General features: G+C 46.4%; 1 long non-coding RNA gene across 1 annotated transcript in view; it reads left to right on the forward strand.

Moving 5' to 3' along the window:
- The window catches only part of LOC120406138, a 43,194-nt gene extending 25,026 nt beyond the window's left edge, over positions 1 to 18,168 (forward strand). The window contains exons 3-4 of the long non-coding RNA XR_005599110.1: positions 15,313 to 15,446; positions 18,114 to 18,168. This is a non-coding gene — a long non-coding RNA (uncharacterized LOC120406138). The remainder of the gene's footprint in view (positions 1 to 15,312; positions 15,447 to 18,113) is intronic.
- The last annotated feature ends 4,963 nt before the right edge of the window (positions 18,169 to 23,131 follow it).

Genomic DNA, 23,131 nt, shown 5'->3' on the forward strand with positions numbered 1-23,131 from the left:
ACCTCGCACCTTCACACTCCTAATATTTTCTTCCCCTCCCCAAAATGTGATCAAGAAAAACAAGTCTGCAATTGGTATTTATTAACAGAACAAAAACAGCAGGTTTAAATTCCTTGAGGCTTATTTTTGTTTTGATAAAATGAAGTGGTAAGGGGAGGAATGACAGGTCAGAACACCGCACCCATGTTCTCAGCCGTAGCTGACTGGTGCACCTGTTGTTCTGCAAGCTGCGAGTGAGAGGGAGGGGGACAAATTCAGATCTGATGTAATCAGGCATAGCTCTGTTGACTTAGGAGTCACACCCATTTACACCTATTCTGAACTTGACCCTGGATTTTAATTTATCTTCTTACTTCCTGCTCCAGAAGTCTCTCACCACCCCAATGGGTGTCAAGGCTATTATGAAATGATTGAGCACCAGGGGATAGTGTGTTGGAATGAGCTCAGAGGTTTATATATTGACATATATTTGATCACTTTAAAAAAAAATTGCAGTTTAATTTCTCCATTGGAACAGGAAGGAAGGCAAGTACATTTCTCCCTGTGACTTGAAGTGAAATTGCAGCACTACAATCTTGGATCATGGTCAGTATTTAGGCCCTGATTCGGTAAAGCATCCTTATTCTGGATTGCACTTACACTCATGCTCAACTTCCCACTGAAGTCAATAAGTTGAAACCAGCGTTTGAGTCCAATGTATGTGTTTAAGTGCTATCCTGAATAGGAATGGACTGAAGTGCTTTCTTGAATTGGAGCCTTGTTTGGGAGATCTTAAAGAAAAAAAGAGTGTTCCAGGTAATGTGGTGTTGGGGTCTGCTTCAGACAGGAGCATTCCTCCCTCCATGTTGAAGTAGTGCCCCAGTATGGTGTCAGCAGGCACTCTGCTGTTGGAGATGCCTCCTTTTGGACGAGAGGTAAAATAGAGGCCCTGACCACTTGTAGCTATTGAGGGCTCAGTCTTGCCAGGTTCTGCGCCCCCTCAATTCCTACTGACTTAAACTTCTAGCGACTTGGGCCTTGACTTCGACAGGTGCTTAGCATCCATCCCTACTGTTTACTGACGAGTTGTAGGGGCCCTTAAATGGCAATGGAAGGAGAGGGCACTGAGTATCTTGCTGGGCCCTAAAGATACCATGGTGTTTTTCGGAAGAGCAGCTATATCAGGCCTGGTGTCCCAGACAAACTTCAGATACATAACTACACCTTGTCCAATTCACCTTCTGACTGTCTGGGGTCTGAGAAAATCGCCACACTTCACGAGCGGGAACGTTTTGTTGTCGCTGTTCCACTGGCTTCAATAGGACATTCACGTGCTTAAAGTTAGGCAGGTGTGTGAGTATCCTGCTGAAACTGGGCATTGCTGATGAGCAGGCAGTGCATGTTGTTGGGGGTCGGTGGGGAAGACAGGGATACTGAGGTCATTTTCATGTGAACCTTTAGCGAGAGATGCAGAGGTGCTGTGAATAGTGGTTGTTACACTCATCATAGAAGCATAGGGTTAGAAGGGACCATAAGGGTCATCTAGTCTAAGCCCTTGCCAAGATGCAGGGGAAAGCAATTGACAGAACATTAGATAAAATTGCCCTCACTTCTTTATTATACTCCCTTTTATACCTTCCTGTTGCTTGTCTCCTGGCACAGAAAGCCAACCCCCCTTACCCTTATTCCCTGCCCATGGCACAGAAGGCACAGTCAACCTTTGGAACTCCTTGCCAGAGGATGTTGTGAAGGCCAGTACTATAACAGGGTTAAAAAAAAAAGAACTGGATAAGTTTCTGGAGGTTAGGTCCATCAATGGCTATTAGCCAGGATGGGCAGGGATGGTGACCCTAGCCTCTGTTTGCCAGAAGCTGTGAATGGGTGACGGGATGGATCACTTGATGAATACCTGTTCTGTTCATTCCCTCTGGGCACCTGGCCTTGGCCACTGTTGGAAGACAGGATACTGGGCTAGATGGACCTTTGGTCTGACCCAGTACGGCCGTTCTTATCTTCTGATGTGTACCTCCTAATCTGCCAAGGCCCAAATGAGGGACACGGACAAATCATTCAGGCAGGTGACTCAAAATGTTGTGGGACTCCTTCTGGCAGCATAAATAACTTTCTGTAACTTCAGTTTCATGATTCTGCATGTCCAGTACAGAGTCACACAGAGTTTGAGGCCAGAAAGGACCCCTCAGATCATCTAGTCTGATCTGTGTATCACAGGCCACCAACACCTCCGAGCCACCCACACTCTAAACCCAATAACCAAAATTAGACGAAAGCATTACAGCCCCACAGGAGATTAAGGTATTGCATGCCACGGGCAGAGAATGGGGGGGGGTGTCTGAGGCCTCTGCAGTGTCAAGTGAGATATACCCAAATGATCCCACACCCCATGTGGAAAGTGAAAAAAAAAACAGGGTCACTGTCAATCTGACCTGGGGGAAAATTCTTTTCTGAGCCCATAGATGACTCGTTAGACCATGAGCATGTGAGCAAAAGCCAGCCATTCGGGCACCTAAGAGTGAATTCTGTGTACCACCCTGAGCACCAGGCTACCCTGTCCAGTGTCCCATCTCCAGATGTGGCATCCCTGATGCTTCAGAGGAAGGAGACCAACAAACTCCACCTACAGGAAGCCCTGAAGCATGAGATTTCAGGAACATAACACATGAACTGGAAGGACCCTCAATAATTTAATAATTGTCAGCAATAACAGAGAAGGGCACCAAATCTGTAAGCAACGTCGGTCGTTGTGGGACTAAAATGGGTGACGTCACTGGAAGTGAGGGACTTTTGAGAACTAGTTATACACCCCTATGACCCTGCAAGCGCCCACCTGGCAGTGGACATCTCCAGAGCATGCTGAAGGCAAGTGGGGGTGTCGAGTATAGGATGGAGCATGGCTGCATAGCCCTGTGCCCTGACTCTTCCCTAGTTGTTCTAACCATCGCTCCATGACTGGGAGCAGGGACCATCTTTTTGTTCTGTGTTTCCACAGCACCTAGGACAAGGGGGTCCTGGTCCAACAGTGCGGCTCCCAGGAGCCACCACATTACAGATAACAAACACTAGTACATCCTTGTGCTAGGCTCTGCACCTTTGCCAGCATGAATCTCTACGTGTAAGTTACTCCAGCTCACGCAGACTTAGGGTCTAATGGTGTCTTGCAGCAAATGGGGTTGCACAAAGCAGAAGTCAGGGCGAAATTTGGCCCACACCACAGTATGTCACTTTCAACGCCATTAAGGTCACCTCTTAATATAAGTCTCAGCATTTAACTCTGCCTGTAGGTCAGGACATTGGCATGGCTCACTTGCCAACTGTCGTGTCTTTTCTCATCACTGAGTACAAGCCTACTTTTCCTACCACCCGGAGTCATGCTGTAGCCTGTTCCCCCTCCTCCTGGCCTTCTTTGTACATTTTCTTGAGGTTAGGGGGAGTGCTGAATTCTCTTCTCCCCATCTTCCTGGCTGAAGTATGTCAAAGCACACGCAGATATCTATACACCTGTATAGTGTGTGTCACTAAATACAAATGGCAAACACAGCGAATCTATCGTATACCCCAGGCATGCTTTGCCACTGCCTCGATGGTCCATGCACAGACAGCACAGTGAAGATCTGACATGAGGCAAGGGGTGGCAATTTTGAGGGGGTTTTTGGCACTGAATTCACAGCCCACGCCTACAGAGTGAGCCAGCAGGGTCCACACAGGGCAGTTAGAGCACTGTACAGTCACGGCACCTTGTGGCCTGGGCAGTAAATTCAGCACCCCAAACCCAGTTGATACTGGCACCAATGACCTGGAGCAGCAGCATGAGCAGTGGCAACAGCAGCCTAGAAAAGATGGAATCTGTGGCATTCTTCATTGCCTGTATCTCTTTCTTCAGGGGGCCCCGGGCAAAGCCAGGGCCAGCCTGCAAGTGCAACATTCCCAGGATGGGGCAACTTTGTCCTGCCCTAGGAGCCTGGACACCTCTCTTCCCCAACAGTCCGACACATTGCAGTGCCTGGCTGGTCCTGCTGCTGGCAAGTCCAGCTCGGTCCCAGAAGCTCTGGCTGGGCCCTGACTTGATTCACTTCCGGGAGTGCAATAAGGGGGTGGAGGGAGTCCTGTGGCCATAGACAGAGAACTGTGGGAGAGGGCCGGCTGGTCAGCAGCTCTGCAGTGGAAGGGGTGGGAAGAGATCACAGCAATGCACAGGGGAGAACTCCATACATAGCCACTTGATCCAAAGTTCATCACCAAATACTACCTAAAGGGAAATAATAGGACTTGTTTGTTAGGTAGCTTTTTATTTCCCTCCGTTTATTGTGCCCAGAGATGAGATCACACCATCTGCTGGATGCAATTTGCATTGTTATCACCATTCAGAAAGTGGGAGATTCCACTGAACCGAGGAACATGTTTCCTGGAACATCTTGTATGCAAATTAGGCCATGGTGGAAAACTCGAATAATACACCTTATTTTCATGAGTTTCTCCGCCACCTGTTACGTGTTTGTGATAACAGCAATAAAACGTGTCATCTGGTTCACCGCATGTGCAGCCCTGTACTAGAGCTATATAAAAATGTGGTGCTGTCAGATTAAGCTCTCTGGCCACTGAGCAAACTGACAAGAAACCATGATGGCTTGGAGAAAGTTAAGATAATTCTTTAGATCTACTGTGTCATCCAGACTAAATAAATGCAGCCATTGTGTGCCCAGAACCAGCCTGAATGCAAAGACTAGATAGGTAGTAAGGCTCCTTTGATTTAATTTTCATTGCCAAAGCAGTGTGGCCTAGCAGACCAAGCCCTGGACTGGGCCTCAGGAGACCTGGTTTCTAGTCCTGGCTCTGCTACCGGCCAGCTGGGTGTCCTTGGGCAAGTCACTTTCCCTCAGTTTCTCAGCCTGTAAAATAGGGATAATGATTCTGACCATCTTTGTCAAGCACTTTTGAGATCTACTGATGGAAAGCTGGTAACTGCTAGGTATTATTATTACAAAATAACACAGCCTTCTCTGCAAAAGGCATGGAGTTCATAAGGCCTTTCCATGAGAACTCATAGGAGTTATCACTGAAGGCCTGATCCAAAGTCCTTTAAAGTCAATGAGAGTCTTGAATAGCTTCCAGAGGGAAATGATATAAGCCCCATCATTCTGGGTCATTTAAAACCAGACTGGAAAAAACCTATTTGGTCAAGATCTTCAAAAATGCCTGCCTCAAGTTAGGCTCCTAAATCCATCGCTGAGCACCTGTCTGATTTTCAAACATTCTGAGCACCCAGCAGCACCCATTGATTTTTGAAAATCTTGGCCATAGAAAATATATGGTAAAGAACAATCCTCCCTTGGGATGGATTAACTGACAGAGCAGGCCTTTCCTATCCCTACTTTTAGAATTCTGCTTAGAATCCTGAGCTGAAACTAAAGAGAGATTCAAGAAGCGAACAGGAGAAACAAAGATCAAGTGGATCACTACAAAGCCCAGCAATTACCATGCTTTCCAGCTGGATAATGAATGGCAGTACAGAGTAAGGATATGTCTACACTGCAGTCAGCAGTGTGAGTGTAGGCAGCTCACATAGGCTTACCCAGGCTAGCTTTACTCTGGCTAGTGTAGGTAAAACTAACAGTGACATTGCAGCAGCACGGACCCCCAGGACTAAGAATGCAAGAATGTACCAGGGTGCCAGCAGGTTTCTACAGCTCGCACTGTAGCCTGGGCTACCATGGCTTCACTGCTATTTTTAGCCGCACTAGCTAAATGAAAGCTGCACGAGCTACAATCACACCTCTGATTGCAATATAGACATACCCAGAAAGGTGACCACTTGGAAAATACCATGATGATAATGGCTATGATGATAACAATAGCGTTAACACTGGAAAAACCTTCCAGGATGAAAGATGTCATGAATTTACCCCTTAAAGAAGCAACGCTCTAGAAAATGTTTTTTGTGTCGTCTATTTCTTTTTTTCAAATACAGTATAAAATGAGCCAGATGGCAATCAGACAAACTGGTGTAGATCTGAACTAACTCCACTGAAATTAATGAAGTTTGTATATGTTGTATTTACACAGCTATAACTGAGAACGGGATCTGGTTCAATGAGAAAGCGAGCTTAAAATGCAGCTAAATGAACCAACATATTTGCCTGTCGCGTTTTCATCTTCAACATATGCACTGAACTCTTCAGTTCACTGTCTAATATGATTCTGCTCAAGTGACACAAGAGTTTATACTGTACCCATCATAAACTGAATAATGAGGGCTGGCAAAGGCAATATATCAGTCTAGCTAGGCACATCAGGTTTGTGAAAGTTGGATTTACTTTTGTTTCTTTAATGTAATGTCCTTGTCTCTCAAAAGCCCCCTGTGACATATCAGTGTTGACTGTAGTGACACCTACTGGTGAGAACAAAGCCAACCAACTTGCTTCTGGCTTCAGCATATGTTTTTAATTTTAAAGTCAATTGGAGGTTTATGGAGTTTTCTGTTCCTGCCTGACCCATCCGCTAAGAAACAAATGCCAGCACTTTGAAGTCATTTTAACCCTTGCCCTAATGACTTAACTGTGCCCGACATCTCTGCATGAGTACATATTTAGGTAATCTATTCTTATTAAAAGATTATACTAAGGTGCAAATTGCACTTAATGTTGCCTCCTTGGCCAAGTGTATAACGCATGCACTGGATTTTAATGCTGCAGGTTTCTCTCTGTGTGTCTCACACATGCACACTTGCAAAATATGTACCAACATTTTCAGGGCTAATTAAGCATGCTAGATTATTACCATTGACCACTTTTTTTTTTAAGTCTTAATTATACATCTAGGCTTATTTCAAGAAATAGTAAGTGCACTTAGACAGGGGACAAATCTAACAATTTGAAACCGACTCTAAATGCCAGGAGTGCCAAAAAAGCTATTTAAGATTTGTTTGTAATTTGTGTCATTGGGGCATACCATATTTATGTATAGGGCAAATGCCTAGTTCATTTTGTAGTGCACATAAATTTGAATGACTTGGTACAGGTCATTTTTAGGTGAATGTGAAGCTTGATTAATGGAAGAAAGCCCAGATATTATAAGATGTTTTGCCTGTAGAATTTCAAAGTGAATCTGATCAAAACTAACATAACCCATATCTGTAATAAATTAAAACACCCTCCCTCCCCTGCTCCTTTAAGTGACTCTGCGGGGGAAACTATTAGGCTTGGAAAATTAAGGCTAAATCTGAAACTCAGAGTGAATTCCTGGCCACACTGAAGTCAGTGGGCAAACTCCCATTTACTTTAATAGGACTAGTATTCCACCCTCTGTTCTAAAAACTTCAGAGACAGTGTCAATGTAACTTCCATGGGAACACACAATCGGTCCATCTAATACCACATCTCCAGCAGTGACCTGTCCTTCAGAGGAAAGCAACAACAATGTGTTAACTCAGAATTTGTCTAGATATAATACTAGGATCACAGCTGTTCAATAGATTGTCCAACTGGATGAGGGGACAAGTTGTGAGGTTGTGAAATTTGCCTGTTCACAAAGGGTCATATTCTGCTCTCCTGACTCAAATCAAGTAGCTCCTTACACTGAGAAATTAACAGGACATGCTAAGAGTAAGGTGCTACTCAGTGTGAGTAAGGGTGGTGGAATCTGGTCCAAAAATATTTAGGTTAGTCAAGATTAGAGAGAATGGTGAGGTGCTGCCCAGAAGCTGTGACAGATACTAGCCATGTGCTTAATGTATCTCTGGAAGGTGCACAGATGCCATGGTGCGGGGTATGGTATGAGAACTTGGCGATACCTAACAATACTAGTGCAAGAAATTGGGTTATAGGCATTTGAAATTCTACCCAAAAATATGCAAAGAACTAATCAGTGGGGCAGAAAACAGGCTAATCATATGCAGCAGTGGGCGCTCAATTGAGTTTTGTAAGGTTGGATCAGAAGTTCTCAGGACAAAGGTCTAGGCATCATTACAGACAGCGTTGTGAAGATATCTGCTCAATGGGCAGCAAAGGGAAGAGCAATGAATAAGAAGCCAGGGGCTATATGAAGGAGACAGAAAAATATGGAATATGTTACCATTCACTTTGCGTGACTCCTCTCAGAAAGGCTGGAGCTGCAGTAGAAGTGGACCAGGAAGCGCAGGAAAATGAATAGAGGCATTGAGAAGAGGTTGTGAGGGCGTTTCACACAAGGAGAGTTTTTTTAAAAAGCAAAGATTATGTACAGCCATATCATTGCCCCTCCCTCGTTGTGCAGTGCAGAGGAGAGGAATGGAGTGGAAACTCTACCTGAATGTCCCAAAACACGTTGGCAAGAAGAGAGCCAAAGTGACATCAACCCCCTCTCCCCAGAATACTGTGCAGTTAGGGCTCACTGGGATGCATAGCCAAACAGAATGTGTGGTACAGTATGTGCCATCCTTACCAGCACTCCAGGAGGTAGCTCACCCATGCCTGCAGACTGTGGCTTATGCCCACCTCTCCCCACTGCTGCATTTGCTCCTATCCCCAGGAGCTGGGTTGACCCCCCAACTTTCAGATGTCACCAACCTTTGTTTATTGCCAACTCTGTGTATCAGGAATCTGTGCAGCAACTCGTGGGGAGAAAAGCCAATGGAAATTATCCCTCCACATTCCATAACGCTCTCTTGGACCTGTTCGCTCTCCATCCAGCTTGTGGGGGGAGGGGGCTCATAATTAGCAGAATTCTTATTTCCTTGTTGCTGGTAAACAGCCATGACTCGGGAAGAAGGCGATGTTCAGGATGTTCTTCAGTCAAACTGGCATAACATGGTAAAGGGTCCAGCAGAGCTGGTAGGCTCAGATTTTGACTAGATATATGTAGGTCCTGGGAGGAGACTCAGAAAGTAACCATCAGAAAAGAGCTACCTAGGCCAGGAGAGGGGTGTATGTCTCTCCTGCCCACAATAGGTAGAGAAGAAATGGGGATGATTCCACCCATAACCATCCATGTAACTGGGAGACTCCATGTCCTCCCTGTTTGCGTGATGAGTAGGGTGGGATCTTCACCCTCTTGCTGAGTCAGTGGAATGGTGCTTTCAGCAGGGAGATGTCTCTTCCCCTCATATTTTCTGGATGATTAAACATCAATCAGCCTGGGAACCTGGTCCTATCTTAAGGACACAGAGTGAACTATAAATAGCAATTGGGCTGGACATAATCTGTGACCCTCAGCGCTGAGAAGGGAGCAGTTTTGGGCAGCCAGGTAACCAAACATCATCATCAAACATGCATAGCCTACTATGGACCATTGCACCAGCCGGAATGACCACAGTTGATGGAATCACACCAGACACCATGTAGTGAAGTTCCTAGATCTGGCTCAATCCTGTGAATCCACAAATCTTTGGGGCAGCATTGCAGGCGGTGTGAGGTAGGCTGAAGGCACACACCCTTTCACACGTCGATGGAGAGTTTGAGAGCACAGGGTGCTGGAGTGGTTTTGTCCATCCTGGTGACATGGCCATAGAGCATCCAAGACCGCTTTTGAATATAGTGAGTGACTGAAGGAAGGCCAGACCTTTTGCAAGAGTATGACATTTGTCATACCACTTTATACTCAGGATTTGGCACTAGCCACTCCAGGTCTACCTGTAAGGGGGCCCAGGTTTCTGATCTATACAGCAATACAGGCAGTACACAGGTTTGAGAGATCCTGAACTTTGTCTCAGCACAAAGATGTTTTTGCATCCATAGGGAAGACATTCACTTCACAAAGGAGGCGGCGAGACCTATTTGTTGAAGAACATCCGGTTTGTTGCCACCCAGCAAGGTGTTAGGAGCAATTAGTTAAAAGCAGGATTTTTAAAACTCCAAAAAGTACTTGGCTACTGTCTTCAGCTTGGCTTTGCTTTTATTTAAAAGCTCTGTTTAAACAGGGATCAGAAATAATGCAGCAAAACAACAAGGAAATATGAATAGAGAGCTGAACACATAGTTACTTAGCTGTAACTCTAACAAACAATGCAGACAGACTTTGCTCCTGGTAAAATTCAGGTAAATATACTACTCAGAATGTGACTAAAGGGAGAGGAAAATCATATGCAATTAAGCACTGATCCAGCTCCCCTTCAAATCAATGGAAAGACTTTCATTGACTTCAGTGGGAGTGGGATTGGGTCCCTAAGGAGCTAAGGAATGTAGATCTTTTATGTGTAATAATGTGCCATTATGAACTACAGAATAAAGTCTCCCTTTATAAAGCTGCGTTGATAAATTTCTCCACCCGGGGGATATGTCCAGTCCTGGTAACAAATTTCTAGGTCATAACATACCAGTGTTTTATTATTTAAAGCAGCTGCCCATGGAGTGTGAGAGAAGAGAAGGGAAAAAACCCTAGAGGGGTTATTCTAACCACCTCCGAACAAATGGAACTGCACATTGCTGCAAAAATAACCTTGTCTGGCAATACTTGGCTTTAACAGCTAGAACAATGTGTGTTTTTCTGTTGTTACTCAAGGCCACCGACACTAGGTGTCACTCTGAACTTTGGGGGATAGGAAGTAAGAGACTATGAAGAATATGAGAATAAGACACATTTGCTCATCCTAACGGGTTGGGACAGGTTAGAATCTCCCCTCCCCCTTCAGATTATACAGAGTGGGATAAATACACAGCATTTGATCAGTGTGTGTGTGTGTGTGTGTGTTTATAAAAACAGTACTGGGGACACAGTACATGACACGACAACTCCAAATGAAAAACTCAACAAAGAAACAACACCAAAAGCCAGAGAGAAAAGCTACAGGGTCCTAAACATTCTGTATTGTTCAATCCCCAGATAATCAATAATGGGACAGATGAGCTTTTGCATTAAGTATTGCGAAGGTGAAGCCCTCAGTTAATGGTGAAGTGCAAAGGGTTCTTTGAACACAGATGTTGGCAGCTATGTGCTTGGACTGTGGGATGAAAGTCAATAATTGTTCTCATGTTTAAGCCAAGAGAGCGAGCGAGCGAGAGAACTGAATGAAGATATTTTCCAGTACATTTTCCACCTCCCTCCCCAACTTCCCCTAAACAGTAGCAGAAGTATCACGCCACTCCTACATGCACTGCACATTTTCCTCAGGAATGTGTGTCTATTTTTGGAGAATTCTGAAACCTTTGAGAACATTCCTCATTCACAAACACACTCTATTTTTTCCTGTATTCCCCTGTGATTGCCCCCATCCTGCCTTCGTCAGACACTGTGTATTAAATAGTCATGCCTGACCAGTGACACGAGGCATGGAGCTGAGAGAATTCTAACCTCCCAACTCCTGAGAGAGCAAGGGGGAAGGGATTCCCTCCACCTTACAGATAGCTGGGGGAGGCTTGGAAGTGTGCTCCAGGCCTGTTAGTGACAGGTTTGAGCTATTTTGTCATGATGACATTTTCAGTACCAAAAGGGGAACCTCAAAGGTTTCTGTTTAGAGTAGCTTGGAAAAATTGGGCTGTTCCTTTTCCTGGGTGTTCAAATGTCACAAGAACAAGCACTCTGGGACCCCCTAGTGTTGGCTGCAAATATTGCCAGTGAAATTCTCATGATTTTGTTTTTGTTTCCAGGGCTGGTCAAAAAGGAGAAAGTGCGGCAGATATGTGAGAAAATGTAAAAAAAGAGTTGGGGGGGGGGGGTTTTCTTCTCCTTCTAGCAAGATTTTATGTGAACGTAGCACTGGAGAGAGATGCCAGCCTGGTGATCCTAGAACTTGAAATTCTGTCTGTAGGCACGGAGAGGGTTCAGGATAGGCAGTAGAAGAGCACACTACCCCTCTCTACATTATGTGAAAATCCTGGTCTGGGATGAAATTATAGTTCAGCCCCCATGCCCAATTAGTCTGAGCCGGCCTGCAAGGGAGACTATTATTGTGATAATTTTTTGTGGTATTGACACCAGTCCAGTGCAGACCAGACTGAGGCAAATAAACTTATTTTATGCAGGCCACCAACTAACTGTCAGAGGGCGAAACTTTTGCTCACTACCAGGCTGGGCTGGATTTGAAGTAAGGGTATGTCTTCACTGCCAAGTTAGCCTGGGCAACAAGCTCCTAGGTCTGAATACTCATAGCCTAGCCCGGAGCTGGGCAGTCACACTACAAAGCCCTACCTGACTTACTGTGTCTCACTAGTGCTACACACACACACGTGTGTGTCACTAGGACTTCTGGGGGTACAGCCCATGGTTCTTAATGCTGCAGTAAGCTGAGCTGGTCTATTAATCTATCGCAGTGCATTGTGGGAGAACTACTTTGTCCTTGTGGGCCCATAGGAGGGATTGTGGGAAGGCACTGGAGGACTGTCACCACTTAAGCGATTTAGCCTACATCCACATTGGAAAGGGAATGGGTTACCAGCCCAAGTGAAAGCAGCACTTGGGGGTTAGCCCATACCCCAGAAGAGGCCAGCTAGCCTGAATTGAAAGCACTGCCACTCTCAGATGAGAGGGTTTTGTGATTAGAAGGTGCAAGGTTACATAGCAAAACCTCTGACCCTACCCTCCTACCCCCACAAAAAAAAGCAAGCAAACAAAAAGTTAACCAAAGATTTTTAAACTTCTGAAGAAGAATGGTCTTGTGGTTAAGATCGTGGAGTCAAAACACCTGGGTTCCATTCTGGGGTCTACCAGACTTTCTTGCAAAGTCATGATCTGTACCTCAGTTGCCCCATCTGTAAAATGGGACTAATACCTAGCTCACAGGGATGTTGGGAGGATACATTAAGTAATGTTTGTAAAGTGCTTTATTTATCCTCACACTATCCCTGTGAAGTAGGAAAATGCTGTTCTTTCTGTTTTACTGGTGGGAAACTGAGACAGAGAGAAGCTAAGTGATTTACCTAAGGTCACACAGGAAATATGTTGCAGAGTAGGGACTTGAAGCTAGGTCTCACCTAATCTAGTGTCCTTATCTCTGGACCATCCTTACACTGCAGATTTGTCCTGTTTTCATCCACTGTTTTCATACACTGGTATAGCTGTACTGGAGCAAAATCCTCCTGTAGATAGACAAAGATATTCTTTGTACTGGCAGAGCTTACATTTGTGTTGGTACAACTATATCAGGAGCCGGACAGTGATGGCTGTAATCATGGCAAGTCTGCTGTGTAGACATGGCCTTAATTTGTATGAACAGATTAATTCAGCACCACCTTCTGGCTCTGTTGTTATGGTATGTATTTGATTCAGGTTTTAGGTTTCTAACCCGAACCATATAAGTGGTTATTGGGACAAAGTGTAGCATAATGGTTTGTATGCTGGCAGATGTATGCATCAGTGTAAACATAACCCTCCTTAACAGAGAACACTTGTCTCAGAATTTGCAGGCTTGGGGCTAAATGCTTCTTCTGTTATTCCCTTTAGTGGTGGTAGTACAATGATATCCCTGGACTACAGCCTAGCTCGAGTTGTCAGGGGCACAAGATTGGAGGTGTGTCTGATAAGTTCTTTACTCCAGGACTTCTTGGTAGTAGTGGAGGTCTTGTTTCCACATGGGGCAACTCCTAGTCAGAGCCTGCCCTAGGAGAGGATGTTTGGGTTGGGATGTCATCCCACAGCACGATATTGGAATTCAGTCATTCATTGTTTACTAACCCATACATACTAGGCCAAGATCAGAATGGTGAAGGTTACGGTGCCTTCACTTGTGAGGCAATGGTGCATCTATCTCCCTGTGTGATGCCATACAACCCCCGAGTACAGTTATGCACAGTTTTGCAATTGCACTGAAAACAGCAAGTTTGTGTACTAGGCTGCCCTTGCTGACAACTCAGTTTGGGAGCCACCTACAGGCTGCACAGAGGAAGCATTTAGAAGATGCATAGTATTAGCCTGGTTTGTTTGTATAAGGCTCCTTAGCACATTGCTAAAAGGTCTGAATATAATAAATCAATTGAAATTAGTTATTTTGGAGCTGTCCCTTCTCTCTGCAGAACCAGTTGACAGATGCTGCAAACATATCCAATTCAGTAATGAATTCATTTAATTGGTGAGGACAATACAGGCCTTTCGACTTGAAGGGCCATTAACAACCAAGGCTTGAGTGGTTGTATTAAGAGGGAGGGTCATTGATCACTATACTCAGGTGCATTTCTTTTTCTATTGGAGAGCAGCCAAGGCCGGGCAGTAGTGGAGCTGTATCTTTAGGTTTCATAACCAGAGGACAGTTGGAACAGTATGTTTAAGAGAGAAGCAGAGAAACAGCCTGAACAAAGAGCTGCCTCTCTGGAATTCAGGTGTGCTCCCCATACATCTGTGTGTTACAAGCTACACTTTGCTTTTATCATTCAGGAGCAGGTATGTTTATAAACGAATTAGTCTAGGATACAGTATCTTGTATCTGTATCAACTCATTTCTCGCCCCGTCCCAACAAAGACATAACATGCTTCTCACGTCCAGATTTTACTGGCTGCTTGGGAGCTGTGACTACTTTCTAGGTGGGTTCTTTGCCATGAAGGCCAGCTTGCCTACCAGCCATACTTCAAGGGAAGAATCCCAGGGAATTTGGACTGCACACAGAGTATTCTTATTTAATTATGCCACATGGCCTGTGATAGACGGCTGCTCATCCAAAAGAACTGATCATCAGCAAGTATTTGAATTGCAAAATGTTTTAGTTAGCTCACTGAGTAAATGGACTTTTATTTGTTTGATTTCAAACCACCTGGAGCTTCTCTAAATTTCCAATGTAAACTCTCCCTGACACAATAATACCGTTACCCACATACGTATTGAATATTGGATCTGGCCAAGTGTTTGTATATTACACACGTTCCTGCAATCTTTAAATCTAGTGTAGATACAGATGTAATTGACGGTCCAAAACCCTGATGTGGTAACCTGTCCCATGGGAGCAGTGAATAGTTATTGATCACTGAGGGTGAAAAGTGCAGTTCTGTTTGCAGGCTAACCTTGTTTGGCAGACTGTAGACAATGTCAGGCTGAACTCTTGGATTACTCTGTCTAAGGAGGTGAATAGCAATCAGCCTGAAATGAGCTGCTGATGAATAATAAAAGATTCAAACATAAGCAAGGTAACTCCTGAATATGTACATGCAGACATATGCCTTGTCTGGCATGGCCATCTGGCACCCAGATATTACAGGGATGGGTGCTTTGGAAGTACAGATAATATTGCCTACTGAAAGTCATGTCAGAGACTTGAAGCCCACAATTGGTAGAAAAAGAAAACTCCAGGACTGCAGTAAGAGATTGTGCACTGGGGGGCTGTGCGTGGAGGGCAGACTGTACACATAGACTTGCCTTGTCCACATAGCAAGAGAGACTGGTAATCTTTACAGCACTGTACTCCTTTCCTTCTGATTTTATAGAGGAACTTCCATGGGAACAGGGATCTATGTGTGTGAAAGGGCAAGACTAGAGAGCCGTGCACCATCACCTGCCCCAACACCCAAGGAATCCACTCAGAAGTTAATTCAGCCTACGGCCATAACCTGGTCTTTTGGTAAGTTTTGTAAATCCCGCACATGGGAAATTTGCTTTTGGGGAGAGAACTGATTCAGAGCTTCCCTGTACAGGTTTATGAACCATACAAGACCACCAAGATATCGCTAATTATGTTTTGTTTAACCAGGTCATTTAAATGGCTAATACATTTTGAATGTGGCTTGTCTGAGCAATATCATCTCGGTATACGGCTAACATGGCTTTTTAAATGAATGTCATGGTTTATCTCAGTTACACTAGTGCTAAGCAGCAGGAAAGAATCTGGTTAATTAAGGTTCTGTCCCATGTGATTATGGGATAGCAGCAGAATCTGCTTTGATTAATTATTTGTAGATCACTCTACATTTCACAGGCCATCTGTGAAGGCAATGTCCCTGTCCCAAAGAGCTTATATTCTAACTCACACGTTGCGAGATGTACAGGGGTTGAAGGGACAGGGAGGAGGACTTAGAGTTTCAGAAGTAATTTAGGCTAGGTACACATAGGGAACATAAGCTGAGCATTGCAATGCCTAACTTTTGGTGCCTTGCTTCTCAATGGAACTCACAGCCCAGAGTTAGATGCCTACACATCGTGGGAGGGGGAAGTTAAGCAGTTATGAATGAGAGTCACAGAAGCCAGTACGCTGAATAGGGAGCCACCTAAACTAGCCAGTAGGACATTGTGAGGAGAGGGGCAGGGTTTAAGCTCCACCCCTCAGGGGGAGGTAGGTGCCTATCTCCACTCAAGATTCGCAGGTGAGCCCTTTCCTTCAAGGGACTAAGGCACCTAGCCCTGGTCAGCCCTTTCTCCGAGGTGAGGGGGTTGCCATCTCACAAGTCTAGTGGTTGGAGCACTGAGGCCTGGTCTACACTAGGACTTTAATTCGAATTTATCAGCGTTAATTCGAACTAACCGCTCAACCGTCCACACCAGGAAGCCATTTAATTCAAACTAGAGGGCTCTTTAGTTCGAATTTGGTACTCCACCCCGGCAGGTGGAGTAACGCTAAATTCGCACTTGCTAGCTCGAATTAGGCTTGGTGTGGATGCTAATCGAACTTAGTAGCTCCGGGAGCTATCCCACAGTGCACCACTCTGTTGACGCTCTGGACAGCAGTCCGAGCTTGGATTCTCTGGCCAGCCACACAGGAAATGACCCGCGAAAATTTGAATTCATTTTCCTGTCTGGGCGGTTTGAATCTGACGTTCTGGTTGCACATCGGGGCGAGCTCCGCAGCACCTGCAACGATGCAGAGCTCTCCAGCAGAGGAGTCCGGGCAATCCCAGAATAGAAAGAGGTCCCCAGCATGGACTGACAGGGAAGTCATGGATCTGATCGCTGTGTGGGGCGAGGAGTCTGTGCTCTCGGAGCTGCGCTCTAGCAAGCGGAACGCGAAGACCTTCGAGAAGGTCTCTAAAGCCATGAAAGAGAAAGGATACAGCCGGGATGCGATGCAGTGCCGCGTGAAAGTGAAGGACCTAAGACAAGGGTATCAAAAAGTCAGAGCGGCAAGCGGACGCCCGAGCCCAGCCCCAGACATGCCGCTTCTACGAGGCACTGCATGCCATTCTAGGTGGGTCTGCCACCACTGCCCCACCAGTGACGGTGGACTCCGAGGACGGAATAGTGTACCGGGACAGTTCCTCCTCCATGTTCGCCGATGGGGAAGATGAGGAAGGGTCTTTTGAGGACGGCGCAGGCGACATCGAACCCACTCCCGCTTTCCCTGACAGCCAGGATCTCTTCATCACCCTCACAGAGATCCCCTACCAACCCTCCCCGCCCGTTAACCCGGACTCGGAATCAGGGGAAGGATCAGGCGGTAAGTGCTACAAACAGGGAAACATTTATTTTTTAAGAAACAGGTATATATATAAAAAATAGAAATACTATATAAAAATTTTTAAATATCAAACTATACAAACAGTAGGTCTACACATATAGGGATCGAGCAATAATCCTCTGGGGACAGTTCAAAGAAGCTCTCAGAGAGCAGCTGGAAAAGCCTCAGCAGGAGGTTTCTTGGGAGAGGTGCTTTATTGGGTGCTCCGTGGAAGCACACTCTTCCGCGCCAGGCCATCCGAAGGTAAAGGGGAAGCATCGCCTCTACGAGCATGGCAGCATATGGTCCTGGTCTGTGCAGGGCTTCTGTTAGCATCCGCTCTCTCTGAGTCCGCCTGACACGCCTCAGGGTAATGTCGTTCTGGAAGTGCTGCATCTAATTAGGGGAATTAGTGTACTGTTACTATTGTGAATGGTAGACTTTTACTTTGCATAAGAATGACCCTCGCTTAACAGCCACGTGTTGGATGCCACAGAGGAAAAGCATACAGTGATCTTTCCCATGCACTGGCGGTAGGGGCTGCAAAAGGGTCATCTTTTCTGCTTTGCACATTGCCTTTAGCAGGAGAGCACAGCTAACCAGTAACTGATAAGCAGTATGTACTGCAAGGCTTACCAGGACTTTGTGCAAGAGGGATGCAGCTGTCTCTCCTCGCTTGTGCGCTATCCAGTGCAATGGCGCTGCCAATGAGAGCGTATTCCGAAATCTCGGACTACTTCTGAGATCTCCTGAGACTTGGTTCCCTCTTTGGTCTTGTTAACTGAAACTGACTAGACTGTGTTTACTGTTGGCAAACATGTATGTGTTCAAGGAAATCACCTACTTTTTCGCATCACACAGCTTCGGCTCCTTCCCGGACTGCCCTGGCATCCCCCTCGCAGAGGCTGGCTCAGATTAGACGCCGAAAGAAAAAGACTAGGGACGACATGTTCCAGGAACTGATGGCCTGCTCCAGAGCGGAGGCGGCAGAGCAGAGACAGTGGAGGGAGACCCTGTGTCAGCAGCATCGCACACACCTGGAACGGGAGGATAGGTGGCGGCAGGAAGACCAGCAGGCGACTCAAACGCTGCTTGGTCTAATGAGGGAGCAAACGGACACGCTCCGGCGCCTTGTAGATGTTCTGCAAGACCGCAGGCAGGAGGAGAGAGCCCCCTGCAGTGCATCTGCAACCGCTCCAACGCCAAGAAGTCCTGTCCCCCCCTCACCCAAAGTTACAAGAAGGAGGGGCGGTAGGGGCCGTGAGAACTGTCCCTGCACCGCAGCAGACCGATAATGTTCGAGACAACTCTGGCGCTGTAAATTTGTACAAGCTCTTTCCTTACAGCATCAACCAGTCCCAACTCCAAGTTTAAACCCCCCACTGTGTACTACATTATTAAAAGCGGTTTGGTGTTACTCACTGTTTCCGTCACGTTTCTGGTGTCAGAAGACTTTCTGTGGGTGTGTGTGGGGGGGTTGAATTGTAATTTCAGTGCATAGCCCACAGTGCCATGGTACAGACTTGGGTGCAGGGTCAACTGCAGGGCACACACAGACTGCAGTCACTAGGCACCAGGGACAGTCTGTGTGGTGTATGCTGCCCCGGGTCTTTCCTTGATGTGTATGCTTGTCCAGGGTTCTGGTGCCTGCCATCCCCGAATGTAAAGGCAGGCTTCCCTTCACATGCACTTGGACCGTAGCCACGATCCTCCCCGGTGCCCTGAGCCCCAAAAAGAGACCTCATCCAGGGGCAGATACTCACCCTTCCCCCACCCCCCGCACCCCGTCCAACGCCCAAACCCACAGCCGTCATGTTAACCCCTATCCAAAGACGGCACCCCTCGCCCCTTCCTGCAAACCCACCCATCAGTGCACACCTTACCCAGCACAGAATGCTTCCATGTTTCAACCAAGAAACAGAAATACAAAGTCAACGAAAGATTTATTATTAATTACTGAAACATGTCCTTAGTTTTAAAACGTCCTTTGGAAGTGGGGGAAACTTGGTTTGTGATCAGGCTCTCTTAAAATCAAGTGGACAGTCACAGGTTACCCTGCTCTGTGAGGAAACTCGCTTTCAAAGCCTCCCTGATGCATATCGCTTCCCGCTGGGATATTCTCTCAGCACGGGTGTCTGGCTGATCGTAAACAGCAGCCAGGCGATTTGCCTCAACCTCCCAAGCGGCCAAAAAGGTCTCGCCCTTGCTCTCACAGAGATTGTGGAGCACACAGCAAGCAGCAATAACTACAGGGATATTCTTTTCGCTGATGTCCGAGCGAGTCAGTAAGGTCCGCCATCTCCCCTTGAGACGTCCGAAAGCACACTCCACCACCATTCTGCACTTGCTCAGCCGGTAGTTGAAGAGTTCCTTTTCACTGTCCAAGGCGCCTGTATAGGGCTTCATGAGCCAGGGCATTAGCGGGTAGGCCGGGTCCCCGAGGATCACTGTAGGCATCTGCACATCCCCAACCGTTATTTTGTGGTCCGGGAAGAAAGTACCTGCCTGGAGGCGTCTAAACAGACCAGAGTTCCTGAACACACGCGTGTCATGAACCTTGCCCGCCCACCCGACGTTGATGTTGGTAAAACGTCCCCTATGGTCCACCACAGCTTGCAGCACCATTGAAAAGTAGCCCTTTCGGTTAATGTACTCGCTGGCCTGGTGGGCTGGTGCCAGGATAGGGATGTGAGTCCCATCTATAGCCCCACCGCAGTTTGGGAATCCCATCGCGAAGCCATCTATGATGACCTGGACATTTCCGAGAGTCACTACCTTTGAGAGCAGTTGCTCAACGATTGCGTGGGCTACTTGAATGACAGCAATCCCCACGGTAGATTTGCCCACGCCAAAGTGGTTCGCTACTGACCGGTAGCTGTCTGGCGTGGCAAGTTTCCAGAGGGCTATGGCCACTCGCTTCTGCACACTCAGGGCTGCTCGCATCCGTGTGTCCTGGCGCTTCAGGGCAGGGGACAGCAAGTCACACAGTTCAAGGAAAGTGCCCTTACGCATCCTGAAGTTTCGCAGCCACTCTGTGTCATCCCAGACCTGCAGCACTATGCGGTCCCACCAGTCTGTGCTTGTTTCCCGGGCCCAGAATCGCCGTTCCACAGCATGAACGTGACCCATTGCCACCATGATCTCCACTGCACGGCGTACCCTGCTTTCTGAGAGGTCTGTGCCACTCTCCTCACCACGCTGCCGGAGCCTCCTCGCCCGGTTTCTCAGCAGCTGACTATGGAAGAGGTGGACGATAAGATGCGAGGAGTTGACAACGGCCATAAGTGCAGCGATGATCGCAGCGGGCTCCATGCTCGCAGTGCTGTGGCGTCCGCGCTGTAACCGACCAGACAAGGGCACGAACAGATTTCCCGCCGGCGCTTTCAAGGAAGAGAGGGAGGGCGTGATTGACGGTTCAATGACGACACTAACCCAAAACCACCGTCGGCACATTTTTCCCCCCAGCATGCATTGGGGGGAAATCCCAGAATTCCAATGGGCAGCGGGGAGTGCGGGAACTGTGGGATAGCTTCCCACAGTGCACTGCTTCCAAAGTCGAAGCTGGCCCCATGAATGTGGACTCAGAAGTTCGAATTTGTGTATTTAGTATGGATACACAAATTCGACTTATTAAGGTCGAATCCACAAATTCGACTTAAGTAGATTCGAAATAGTCCTGTAGTGTAGACAAGGCCTGAGAGAGGAGAGCACAGAATCGAAACAGGGTTTCCCATCTCCTGGGTGAGTGTCCTAACCACTGGGCTATAGACTACAAGGGGCGGGGGCAGAACTACTGTCTTTTGGAAGGTTAGGCTTGCTCAGAGCTCACCTACTGGCCTATTCCTGAAAGTGAGGCCTGTGGGAGAAGGCTACTTTGAGAATCCCACCAGGGCTTAAGTGTGAGCTAGGCACCAAGTAGTTCAGCGCCTACAAGATTAGGTGGCAGCTGAACAGAGGTTTTGAGGATCTAAATTTTGGACTTTAGTTGCCTAAAGTGGCAGTTAGGCCTAAACCCCTTTGTGGATCTAGCCTTTAATGTTTTTGGTTTCCTCAACTTTTTGATTGTCTGACTTAAGACACTTAAAGGGGTCTGATTTTCAACAGTCTCTGAAAATCAGGCCCCTTCAAGGTACCTTAGGTTGAGCACCCAAAATGATTAGTCACTTGTGAAAATCTTGGCCATTATCCTTGGTGTGACCCCATGTAGGTTCTTTGAAGTGAGCAGAGTGTAAGGCCAGGAATGAGGGAGGGGAGTAGATTGGGGAAAGTGGATGGCAGCTGCCTGCTATATTTGTCTTATGCAAGTCTATACACCCAAGGAAGCTGGGGTGTGAGAGGGGAATCCTCAAGACTTTATCCCTTCTATATTTTAAATAAATGAAAGAAACCACTGCTACTCCTGTGATGCTTAGGTTCCCTAAGACCTTTGTTGTCTTCACTGAAATAACTAGCTTCAGTCTGAGCTGTAATTTCTACTCCAAAGATTTTCTCAATTCATGAGACAGAGAAGAGAATGGGGGTGGGTAGAGGGGGAACTTTATTTTTTACTACCAGACAAGTTTGAAGTTTGACCGGTTTGTAGAAAATATAAATTAACGCACAGGTCACAGGTCAGACCCTGAGAATCTGCAGCAGCAACTACTGAAGAGTAATGGTGGGGATTTCCCTTGGATTCTGAACTGTAGCTATAATTAGAGCACTTAGATACTATCTTCCTCAAAGAAAAAATTGCCCTGCACCCATTGAACACCTCCTGCTCCTACTGCTTATTCAGGAAGCTCTTTGATATGTATATTTACATAGAATCAAACGTCCCAGCCCTGCAGGGCTTATCTGGGTGAAACTCACATTGGCTTCCATGGGAATTTTACCTAAAGTAAGGACTGGTCCCTTAGAAATTATGGCTAAAGAGAGGCTTAGTCATCCAGTACATCCCCAGAGGCCAGTGTAGAATTGTTCCCTGTGATGTTTTCTTGAGTCGTGCCTTGTAAACAATTAAATATTCAGTATGCACCCAGCTGTGTACGGTGACTGTAAAAAAATAGGTGGGTAACAATTTGGAAAATATTAGGTACCTTGTAACCAATAAACAAAGCTCAACCCAAATCCCAAACCAAACTGCCAATAGCTTTAATTTACTCACAACACTTAGGGTCAGATCCTTAGCTGTGTAAATCAGTGCAGCTCCTTTGAAGTCAATGGACCTATGCAACTACACAGCAGCAGAGGAACTGGCCCACAGACCCGCTCTTGCCACCCTCAAACCATAGAGTTTAACCCCAGCTTCCCTGTGCACTGTCTTTATTGAGGACATCCCTTCATCGGTTTATCATCATCAACAGCATTGACCTCTCACTCACAGTGAAAATGGAGCTAACATATTATCTCTTGAAGGGCACTCATGGGTCTTATGCAACGGTCTATACTTGTCTCCATCAGACAGAGTTGGTTTGAATAGGATTTGGACATCACCCTGTCAGCCCACGCTCCCAACCTGTTATTCCACTTGCCACCAGGAAGAAGATAAATGTACATTTTAAACTTATATTCACACTGGCTTTTTTAATACAAGACATAGATGGTTTCCATGGTGTCACTTTATAAGGGGAAAGTGTCAAACTTGTTTAACACAGTTAATGTACAGCTTGCCTGCCTGATCTCATTGCAATAACATGAAAAGATGCTTTAGCCCACCTCCCCAGGTATAAATACAAGCTGAAGTTATGCAAATCCCCACAGGTCATTCTCATCTGCATTATAGAACATTATATTGCAGTCATCTGTGTTCCTTTTTCTGGACATCTTTGCTCATTAATTAGGGGAGAAAAAAACAGTCTTGGCTGAGGGTATGTCTTCACTACCCGCCATATCGGCGGGTA

The sequence above is a fragment of the Mauremys reevesii genome, linkage group 1 (genome assembly GCF_016161935.1).
Source record: "Mauremys reevesii isolate NIE-2019 linkage group 1, ASM1616193v1, whole genome shotgun sequence".
NCBI classification, from domain to species: Eukaryota; Metazoa; Chordata; order Testudines; family Geoemydidae; genus Mauremys; species Mauremys reevesii.